The sequence below is a fragment of the Pseudophryne corroboree genome, chromosome 6 (assembly GCF_028390025.1).
Source record: "Pseudophryne corroboree isolate aPseCor3 chromosome 6, aPseCor3.hap2, whole genome shotgun sequence".
NCBI classification, from domain to species: Eukaryota; Metazoa; Chordata; class Amphibia; order Anura; family Myobatrachidae; genus Pseudophryne; species Pseudophryne corroboree.
In genome coordinates, this window is record NC_086449.1 from 607,456,224 (window position 1) to 607,464,532 (window position 8,309).

General features: G+C 41.4%; 1 pseudogene; it reads right to left on the minus strand.

Moving 5' to 3' along the window:
• Window positions 1-7,141: 7,141 nt before the first annotated feature.
• Window positions 7,142-7,260, minus strand: LOC134937487 (5S ribosomal RNA; annotated as a pseudogene).
• Between the last annotated feature and the right edge of the window lie 1,049 nt (window positions 7,261-8,309).

Genomic DNA, 8,309 nt, shown 5'->3' on the forward strand with positions numbered 1-8,309 from the left:
ATCAACACCATAGGAAACATGGGAAACATTGAGACTTTCATTTTGACAGCCGTCGGGTACACAGGGGTGATTGGTGGAGGGGGTTACTTTACACTTCCCCAGCGTCTGCTGTTGTCTGCAGCTACCGGGTGGGGGGTCCTGCCATGCTGACTGATCAGCAGTGATCGGCAGCACGGCAAACACTGAGGGAGGGTGCAGGAAGGCAGAGGTCCCCCCCAAGAGCAGCAGCATAAGGAAGTTTCTTTTCTCTGTAGACGCACACGCTGTCTATCTGGCTGGACACATCCTGTACGATCAGGTCAGATAAAGCACTACCTGGTGTGGTCGCATCTGATTCGACCACGTTAGGCAAGTGATTAAGGAACATATTAGGCTTCAATACACTAATTTGTGCTAGCATGGTAACATGGTAATATTTACAGCATATTTTATAACTCACTATGCATTTTGCTTACAAGCATACAACAGCAGGGGGTTGGGTATGAAATACTGGCTGTCAGGATGCCGGCGGTCAGGAGACCAGTATCAGGAAACTGGTATCTCGTATCTTGTAATTGCTTCCCATGCCATGCAACCTGTCACTTTATTTATCGGGCTGACCTGGGTTGTCTACATATTATCAGTGGATGTCATGCATGACTCATTAGGCATATCATAGTCTTGAATACCAGAAACTGACAAATTTTTCTAAGATGCAAGCTTACCGCTCATGGAAAAGAAATACTTATATTGGCAAAGTCCTACAGGGACACCTATCACAGCCACTTCCATTACCATCCTCAATAGAGCATGACCAGTACTAAGCATATCCAGATCCTTTCAAAGAGACGTTGTCATTAAATTACATTTGAGGAAACCCACAGCTCCATTTCCACCATTTATGGCAGCATCTCATTACCACAAATACCAGTAGGTTTAGCCAGTGTCTGTATGTTTCACAGAGTGCTGACATAACACTATCCTACCAATTTGCTCTAACATCAGCCTGCTAAGAACCATTTATACTATTTACAGTAATTCTACATCGCTATGATCAATATTCATTTTATAATAACAATTCTCATTGATTTTATGATAATGAGCTATTATGATAATGAGCATTTGTCCATCAATGCAATACATTTGCTCCACCTCACATGGAACATATGGGATGAATACGGGAATTGAAACAACTCAGCATGAACCAATTATGAGATGTTCTAACTACCATGAATCAGTGTTCAACCACATGCACACTCTCTGAAAAATTTTAATTTACTAGATGAAATGTACAGAATTTGAACACATTGGCCCTCATTCCGAGTTGTTCGCTCGGTATTTTTCATCGCATCGCAGTGAAAATCCGCTTAGTACGCATGCGCAATGTTCGCACTGCGACTGCGCCAAGTAACTTTACTATGATGAAAGTATTTTTACTCACGGCTTTTTCTTCGCTCCGGCGATCGTAATGTGATTGACAGGAAATGGGTGTTACTGGGCGGAAACACGGCGTTTCAGGGGCGTGTGGCTGAAAACGCTACCGTTTCCGGAAAAAACGCAGGAGTGGCCGGAGAAACGGTGGGAGTGCCTGGGCGAACGCTGGGTGTGTTTGTGACGTCAACCAGGAACGACAAGCACTGAAATGATCGCACAGGCAGAGTAAGTCTGGAGCTACTCTGAAACTGCTAACTCGTTTGTAATCGCAATATTGCGCGTACGTCGGTCGCAATTTTAAGAAGCTAAGATTCACTCCCAGTAGGCGGCGGCTTAGCGTGTGTAACTCTGCTACATTCGCCTTGCGAGCGAACAACTCGGAATGAGGGCCATTATACATTCATCCTAGAAATGGCTATTGACCATCGATAGCTGGCAACCATGGATTGTTTGCCACCAGTGTACAATGGTTTTGCCATCATTGGTGGAGGTACTGTACTATGGGCTTTTACTATCAAAAGCAGAGACTTTTTTCCTTGTGGACTATTCACATCACGTATCTTGGGTTTGCGATCATATCCTTTTAATCAGGGGCACATATTAATTGCATAGGTCTTGTGGCTGTCTGATATCAAGTATCCATTTCACCTGATTTAAATCGGCCATAGAATTTGTGCAATTCATAATTTCATATGTAACACTGATTAAAGGCATATTATAGCAACTCTAACATAGCTCCTCAACTTGTGCTGCTTAGCCCCACCACTGGCATCCATCTACTCACATGCTGGGGGTCACCCAGCATAGGGCAAGGCTGCTCATCATGTGTGTGGCACCTCCCTGTGATGCGTCTGCAATTTAATTGTAGATGCATCGATTTGAAGTTGACTCTTGTCTGCACAGACTGGCTGCGCTGGCAGGTGGGCCGGCACCATTTTTTTGGGCAGAGCGGCTGCATGTGACACCACGCAGCCACCTCAAAAATGCTCCCGACACCCCCGGTTTGCCTGAAACTCCCCCACAACAGCTCATCGACACCCCTACCCCCCGACAGCCGCCGATTCCAATACAGCAGTGGCAGTGGAGGGTTGCATGTGGCCAGTGCACCTATGCAGACTCTCTGAATGCAGCCACTGCATACAGATGGGCTGCTGCTTTCAGGTCTGAATAGACCCCTAGGTTTGCATCAAGTTCTGCCAACGTGTGGGACATCTCAAACAAGAACTTATATGGGACAGAGCGTTTGCTTCAAACCTGGTTCTCTATTGTCATTAAAATGATTACCTGTTTTTTATTTGGGCAGGAGATATTAATTCTGTCATCAATTTTGTTAATTATATGAAGTATAACACATTTAAGTTATCCTTCATGGTCATGCATGATCCAGCACATATTAATTACTTAGATAATCTCTGGAGGTGGTTAAGGATGACAACTTTAAAAAATTAATTTAGAAAAAAAAACATTAAAATACTCTGATGTTTATTGTTTCAGCTATCACCTACAAAACATGGCTACAAAATATTGCTATAACGCAGCAACATCATATTCGTAGGAGCTGTACTTCTTAACTTAATGATGCTATTAGAGAGTACGGTTATCCTCAAAAGATTTTGGATCAAGTCCTGGAATGATCCTTGTCTATGGATAGATCTAATCTGCTTAGTACAGTTTCTACATAATCAAAATCAAAGAAAGATCAGTTTTTCTTTCTTCCTTAAATAGTTTGAGTCTGCTAATAAAACTGTATCATGAAGAGAAATTATTATTCATTGGTCCTCTTCCAAATTAACATTTAGATAAATATTTCTCTATTATATTTATGAAAGCAAAAAATGTCAAAAATATTTTAGCACATAGTTTTCTTTTTAGGAATGTCTCTGTACCATATACAAAAGGCACTCAGTGTCTCACCGATCAAAACATTGAATGCTTTTTAAATATAATCACAATGGGCGGGATTCAAATCTTCTCTGCCCCCTCCCGCCCCCATCGCGCCCGCCGGCAGTATTCAAATGTTACTGCCAATGGGCGCGATATCAGCATTTCAGCTCGCTACCCCCTGGGGTGGTGAGCTAAAATGCATGAAAAGTGACCCGTTTGGACGCCCAAACTAAACTTTTCACGATCGCGCCCATGACTTTAGTCGGGTTTATCTGCTTTACGTGGCTAAACCAGTTTCTTATGGGCGTGATCAGCACGATAACAGGGGGCCATAGAATATCGCCCCGCGATCTCCCGTCACTTTAGACGGGAGATCAGGGGCGATAAAGGATTTGAATCCCGCAAAATGAGTGCACTATGTGTGCTTAAGTTGTAAATAAAACAAAATATGTATATGTCATAACGGGTGTAGTATGTTATGCCGGCACTTGGGACCCCAGCGCCCAGCATCCCGGTGCAGGCAGCGGGGTGAGTGCAAAAGAGCCTCTTGCGGGCACGGTGGCGCACTAAGCGCGACACACTATTTATTCTCCCTCCAGGGATGTCGTGGACACCCCAAGAGGGAAAAATAGTTGTCAGTATGCCAGCTGTCGGGATTCTGGCGTCGGTATGGTGAGCGCCGGGATCCCAAAAGCCGGCACATCAAATGCCTCCCGTCATAACCTCTAAGAAGTAATTTATGAATAAGTAATTAATTAATTGTAATTCACAGTATGTCATCTATTTGCTGCTGTGCCCATGCTATTTATATTATGTCAGCTGCATGATACGCTCTCTAAAGATGTGATTTTTGGAGCACAGAAGAAGTATTAGTAATAAACACATAAATCATAATGTACCTACGATTTTTTTGGAGTGCCATATTGAGGGTCCTTCAGGATTATGCTTTATAGGGTTAGAACATATACCCATGACAAGTAGAGTGGAAGACAGGTTCAAAGACATACTGTATGCAGACAGGAGGCAGCTTGGATAATCAAAACATAGTCATTCAAGTTACATGGACTTGATGAAACCATAGATTTGAAATGTATTTGATATTTCTGTTAACACTGCTAGTTTTGGTCATTTTTGTTATACAGGTGGAGTATCCCATATCCAAATATTCCAAAATATGGAATATTCCGAAATACGGCATTTTTTGAGTGAGAGTGAGATAGTGAAAACTTTGTTTTCTGAAGGCTCAATGTACACAAACTTTGTTTAATACACAAAGTTATTAAAAATATTGTAGTAAATGACCTTCAGGCTGTGTGTATAAGGTGTATATGAAACATAAATGCATTGTGTGAATGTACACACACTTTGTTTAATGTACAAAGTTATTAAAAATATTGGCTAAGATTATCTTCAGGCTGTGTGTATAAGGTGTATATGAAACATAAATGCATTCTGTGCTTAGACTTGGGTCCCATCACCATGATATCTCATTATGGTATGCAATTATTCCAAAATACGGAAACATCCGATATCCAAAATACTCCTGGTCCCAAGCATTTTGGATAAGGGATACTCAACCTGTACAATGTTTGTAGATTTCTTAGTGTGTTTTTGTTGCAATAATGTGATTATTTTACACTAAACAGACAGCTCAACTACATTTGTTCTGTCTGTGATAGTCAACTGAATTCTGTGGAGCCTAATTCAGAGTTGATCGCAGCAGCAAATTTGTTAGCAGTTGGGCAAAACCATGTGCACTGCAGGGGGGGCAGATATAACATTCGTAGAGAGTTAGATTTGGGTGGGTTATTTTATTTCTGTGCAGGGTAAATACTGGCTGCTTTATTTTTACACTGCAATTTACATTTCAGTTTGAACACACCCCACCCAAATTTACACCATGCTCTCTAGACCTACCGTTAGGTCGTTGATGAAAATGTTGAACAAAAGTGGTCCAAGTACAGACCCTTGTGGCACACCACTTAGTACTTTAGTCCAATTTGAAAATGATCCATTGACCACAACGCGCTGCTCCCTATTATCTAACCAATTACTGACCCAAGTGCATATTGTGCTCCCTAGCCCTATTGCTTGTAGCTTGTAGATAAGACGCATGTGTGGTACAGTGTCGAAAGCTTTGGCAAAGTCTAAAAATATTACATTCACCTCCTTACCCTGATCAAGGTTCGCACTTACTGTTTCATAAAAGCCAAGTAAGTTGGTTTGACATGATCTGTCCTTCACAAATCCATGTTGGTTCCTTTTAATGACCTTATTTGCTTCAAGGAACTTTTGAATAAAGTATACTTTACTTTGCTTTCTGTTATTAACACTGCTTTTAGTTTATTTTAACTCATTTACTTAATTAATTTTGATCAGTTTTATGTAGTTTGTTTATTCTTGCTCTGGTACATTAGATTATAACTAATATAGTTATTTAGACTATTCCAGCTTGTTATCTATATCCCGGCAGTCGAGATCCCGACAGTTAGAATGCAGATAATGGCATCCCGATGTTCAAAATCCCGACTGATCTTGGTAAGTATTTTAACCCTAACCCTGATCCTAATCCGAACCCACCCCTCCCACAGAATAACCACCCACCGCCGACACACAGACACGCACACACCTGCAGCCTAACCCTCCCACTTGTGCCTAACCCTAAACCTAACCCTGACCTCAGTACTTACCATCGAGATTCTGACCATCGGGATGCTGCTGTCAGCATTTTGACCATCAGGATCTCAACCCCCGAGATATTAACTTTATCTCTGGTATCTTAGTATTGTTTAGATATTAATATAACATATGACACATATATAAATCAGTTCTTAGTATGCACTGAAGATATACCCCTTTTATATTTACTTATTATTTCTTGTAATTTGTGTGTAGATATTATTATAACACATTAGATTTTTTTTTATATGTTTTCTAACATATTGATTTATGTATAGATGCTGTGTGTGGTGATGAAGATACAGGTTGTAGCTGCTTTTTTTCAGTCCTCCAAATTGGTCACACTGTCATTAAGACACTGACCAATACCACCTGGGGATTGCCAGCTTTCACCCATCATGTGACCTAATTCAGCACTGTAGATTCACCATTTCCTTCAGACACCTTCAGGCACGGAAATCAGGAGTGCAGGTGCATTGATTATCACAGGGCTACAAACACCTGTGTGCATTCTGACTACTCGTGTCTGACTGAAAAAAACACAGGTTGTTGATCTTGCACCGAACTAGATTCAGAAATACAGGGAATTATATAGGAGCCAGAAATGGACGATCATATATTGGAAATCCCTATCTGTCCGTATGGCGGTGCGCCCAGGGTCATAAAAACGAAGTACATATGTATCTACAAAGAGAAAAAGTATGACACTAGTTTGGGCGCACTCTTATTATTGTTTTCTTTTAAATTATGATCATATGAGAAATGATAATGACATCTTAAGCTTGTACTCTACACCTCATTAGAAAACTAAAGACTAAATATATACTGCACGTATCACCATGTATGAAAATGATATCAGGAAGGAACACCACTGAATGTATACAAGATAATGTGTGGAATGTTCAGATCCTTAATTATGCCTGGATAATTGCATAATGGAGGGTGGCTACATCACAAGCAACCTCCGTCTGCCAAGGATCTGTACAAACTTGGTTTGTATTAATGCAACCCTGGATAGGGTAGGGTTAGTGAATGAGAGAGCCCACACACTATATGCTGATATCTAGTAGTTACCCACTGTCTTAAATTGGTGAACTTATTAGGAAAATAGTTGGAATCAGTAAAGTAGTGATACTGCTGTTGGCGTTCTTGCCCTAGGTAGATCTTCCTACTTCACCGGGTATTCCCTAGTAGTCACCCGTCTAGGTACTGACCCAGCCCGCCTCCGTTTAGCTTCCAAGATCGGACGAGATTGGGCGTGAACGGAGGGGTATGGTCGTAGAGAGAAATTGCCCTACATCGCCAATGAGAGTGCACCGAAACGGAAGGATGGGTTCCTTCTCGGGAGGAGAATTATTGTAAGAAAAAGACGTGAATCTGCTGTCCCCGTTAGACTGGCGGGACGTGTCCCGTGGTGGACTAGTCCGCCTGAATCGTGGATGAGAGTTCACAGAAGGAAGAAAAGTGAGAATGAAGAAAAAGAATTACACAGTTATATAGGACACCTATATGGACGTTCTCAATTTCTTGCAGTCATCTGTTGGATTTCAATTGTTATGCGTCTTTGATAAGCAGTATAGTACAGATGATACAATAAAGAAGAAAAGCGTAAGGTGCCGAGAAATAAACACACTAAATATTCACTTATGACAGTGGAAAAGTATGAATTTGTTTTGAACAGTGGTGGGCATGCGGTTTTTGCCTAGAAAATATCTGTATTTTTTTTTTATTTTTTTTTATCATTTATCATATGATCATAATTTAAAAGAAAACAATAATAAGAGTGCGCCCAAACTAGTGTCATACTTTTTCTCTTTGTAGATACATATGTACTCGTGTCTGACTGACAGTATTCAGGTAATCAAGGCAGAATCAATGGTAAGGTTAAAAAGAGCACATTTCAAAACACGGCCAGCTACCCAATGAACTACAATACTGTAGGTGCAGTCATCAAGCACTGTAGGGCAAGACAGGTTTCCTTATATACTGTAGATTGATGTCCAGTGATGTAATTCAGGCAAGATGTTAAAAGACCAGAGTGATGTGCATGTGCCTGGGAGATATTTTGCATAATAAGCTTCTAGGTGCACAGATAGGCAATGTTACACTGCCAAGAACCATATTGGTGAGAAAGCACCAATAAAAGCTGCACCTGCTCTTGAAAGTAGAATGTGCTACAGTATATACCAGGGGTGACCAAACAGTCGATTGCGGACATGCGACCAGTCGAACGCGATCCGCCGTCCATACACCCAAAGCCACGCCTCTCCTGCCTGCTGCCCTGCCCCTCAGTCTGGTCTCCGGCAGTGACGGCAGAGTGTATAGCTCAAATC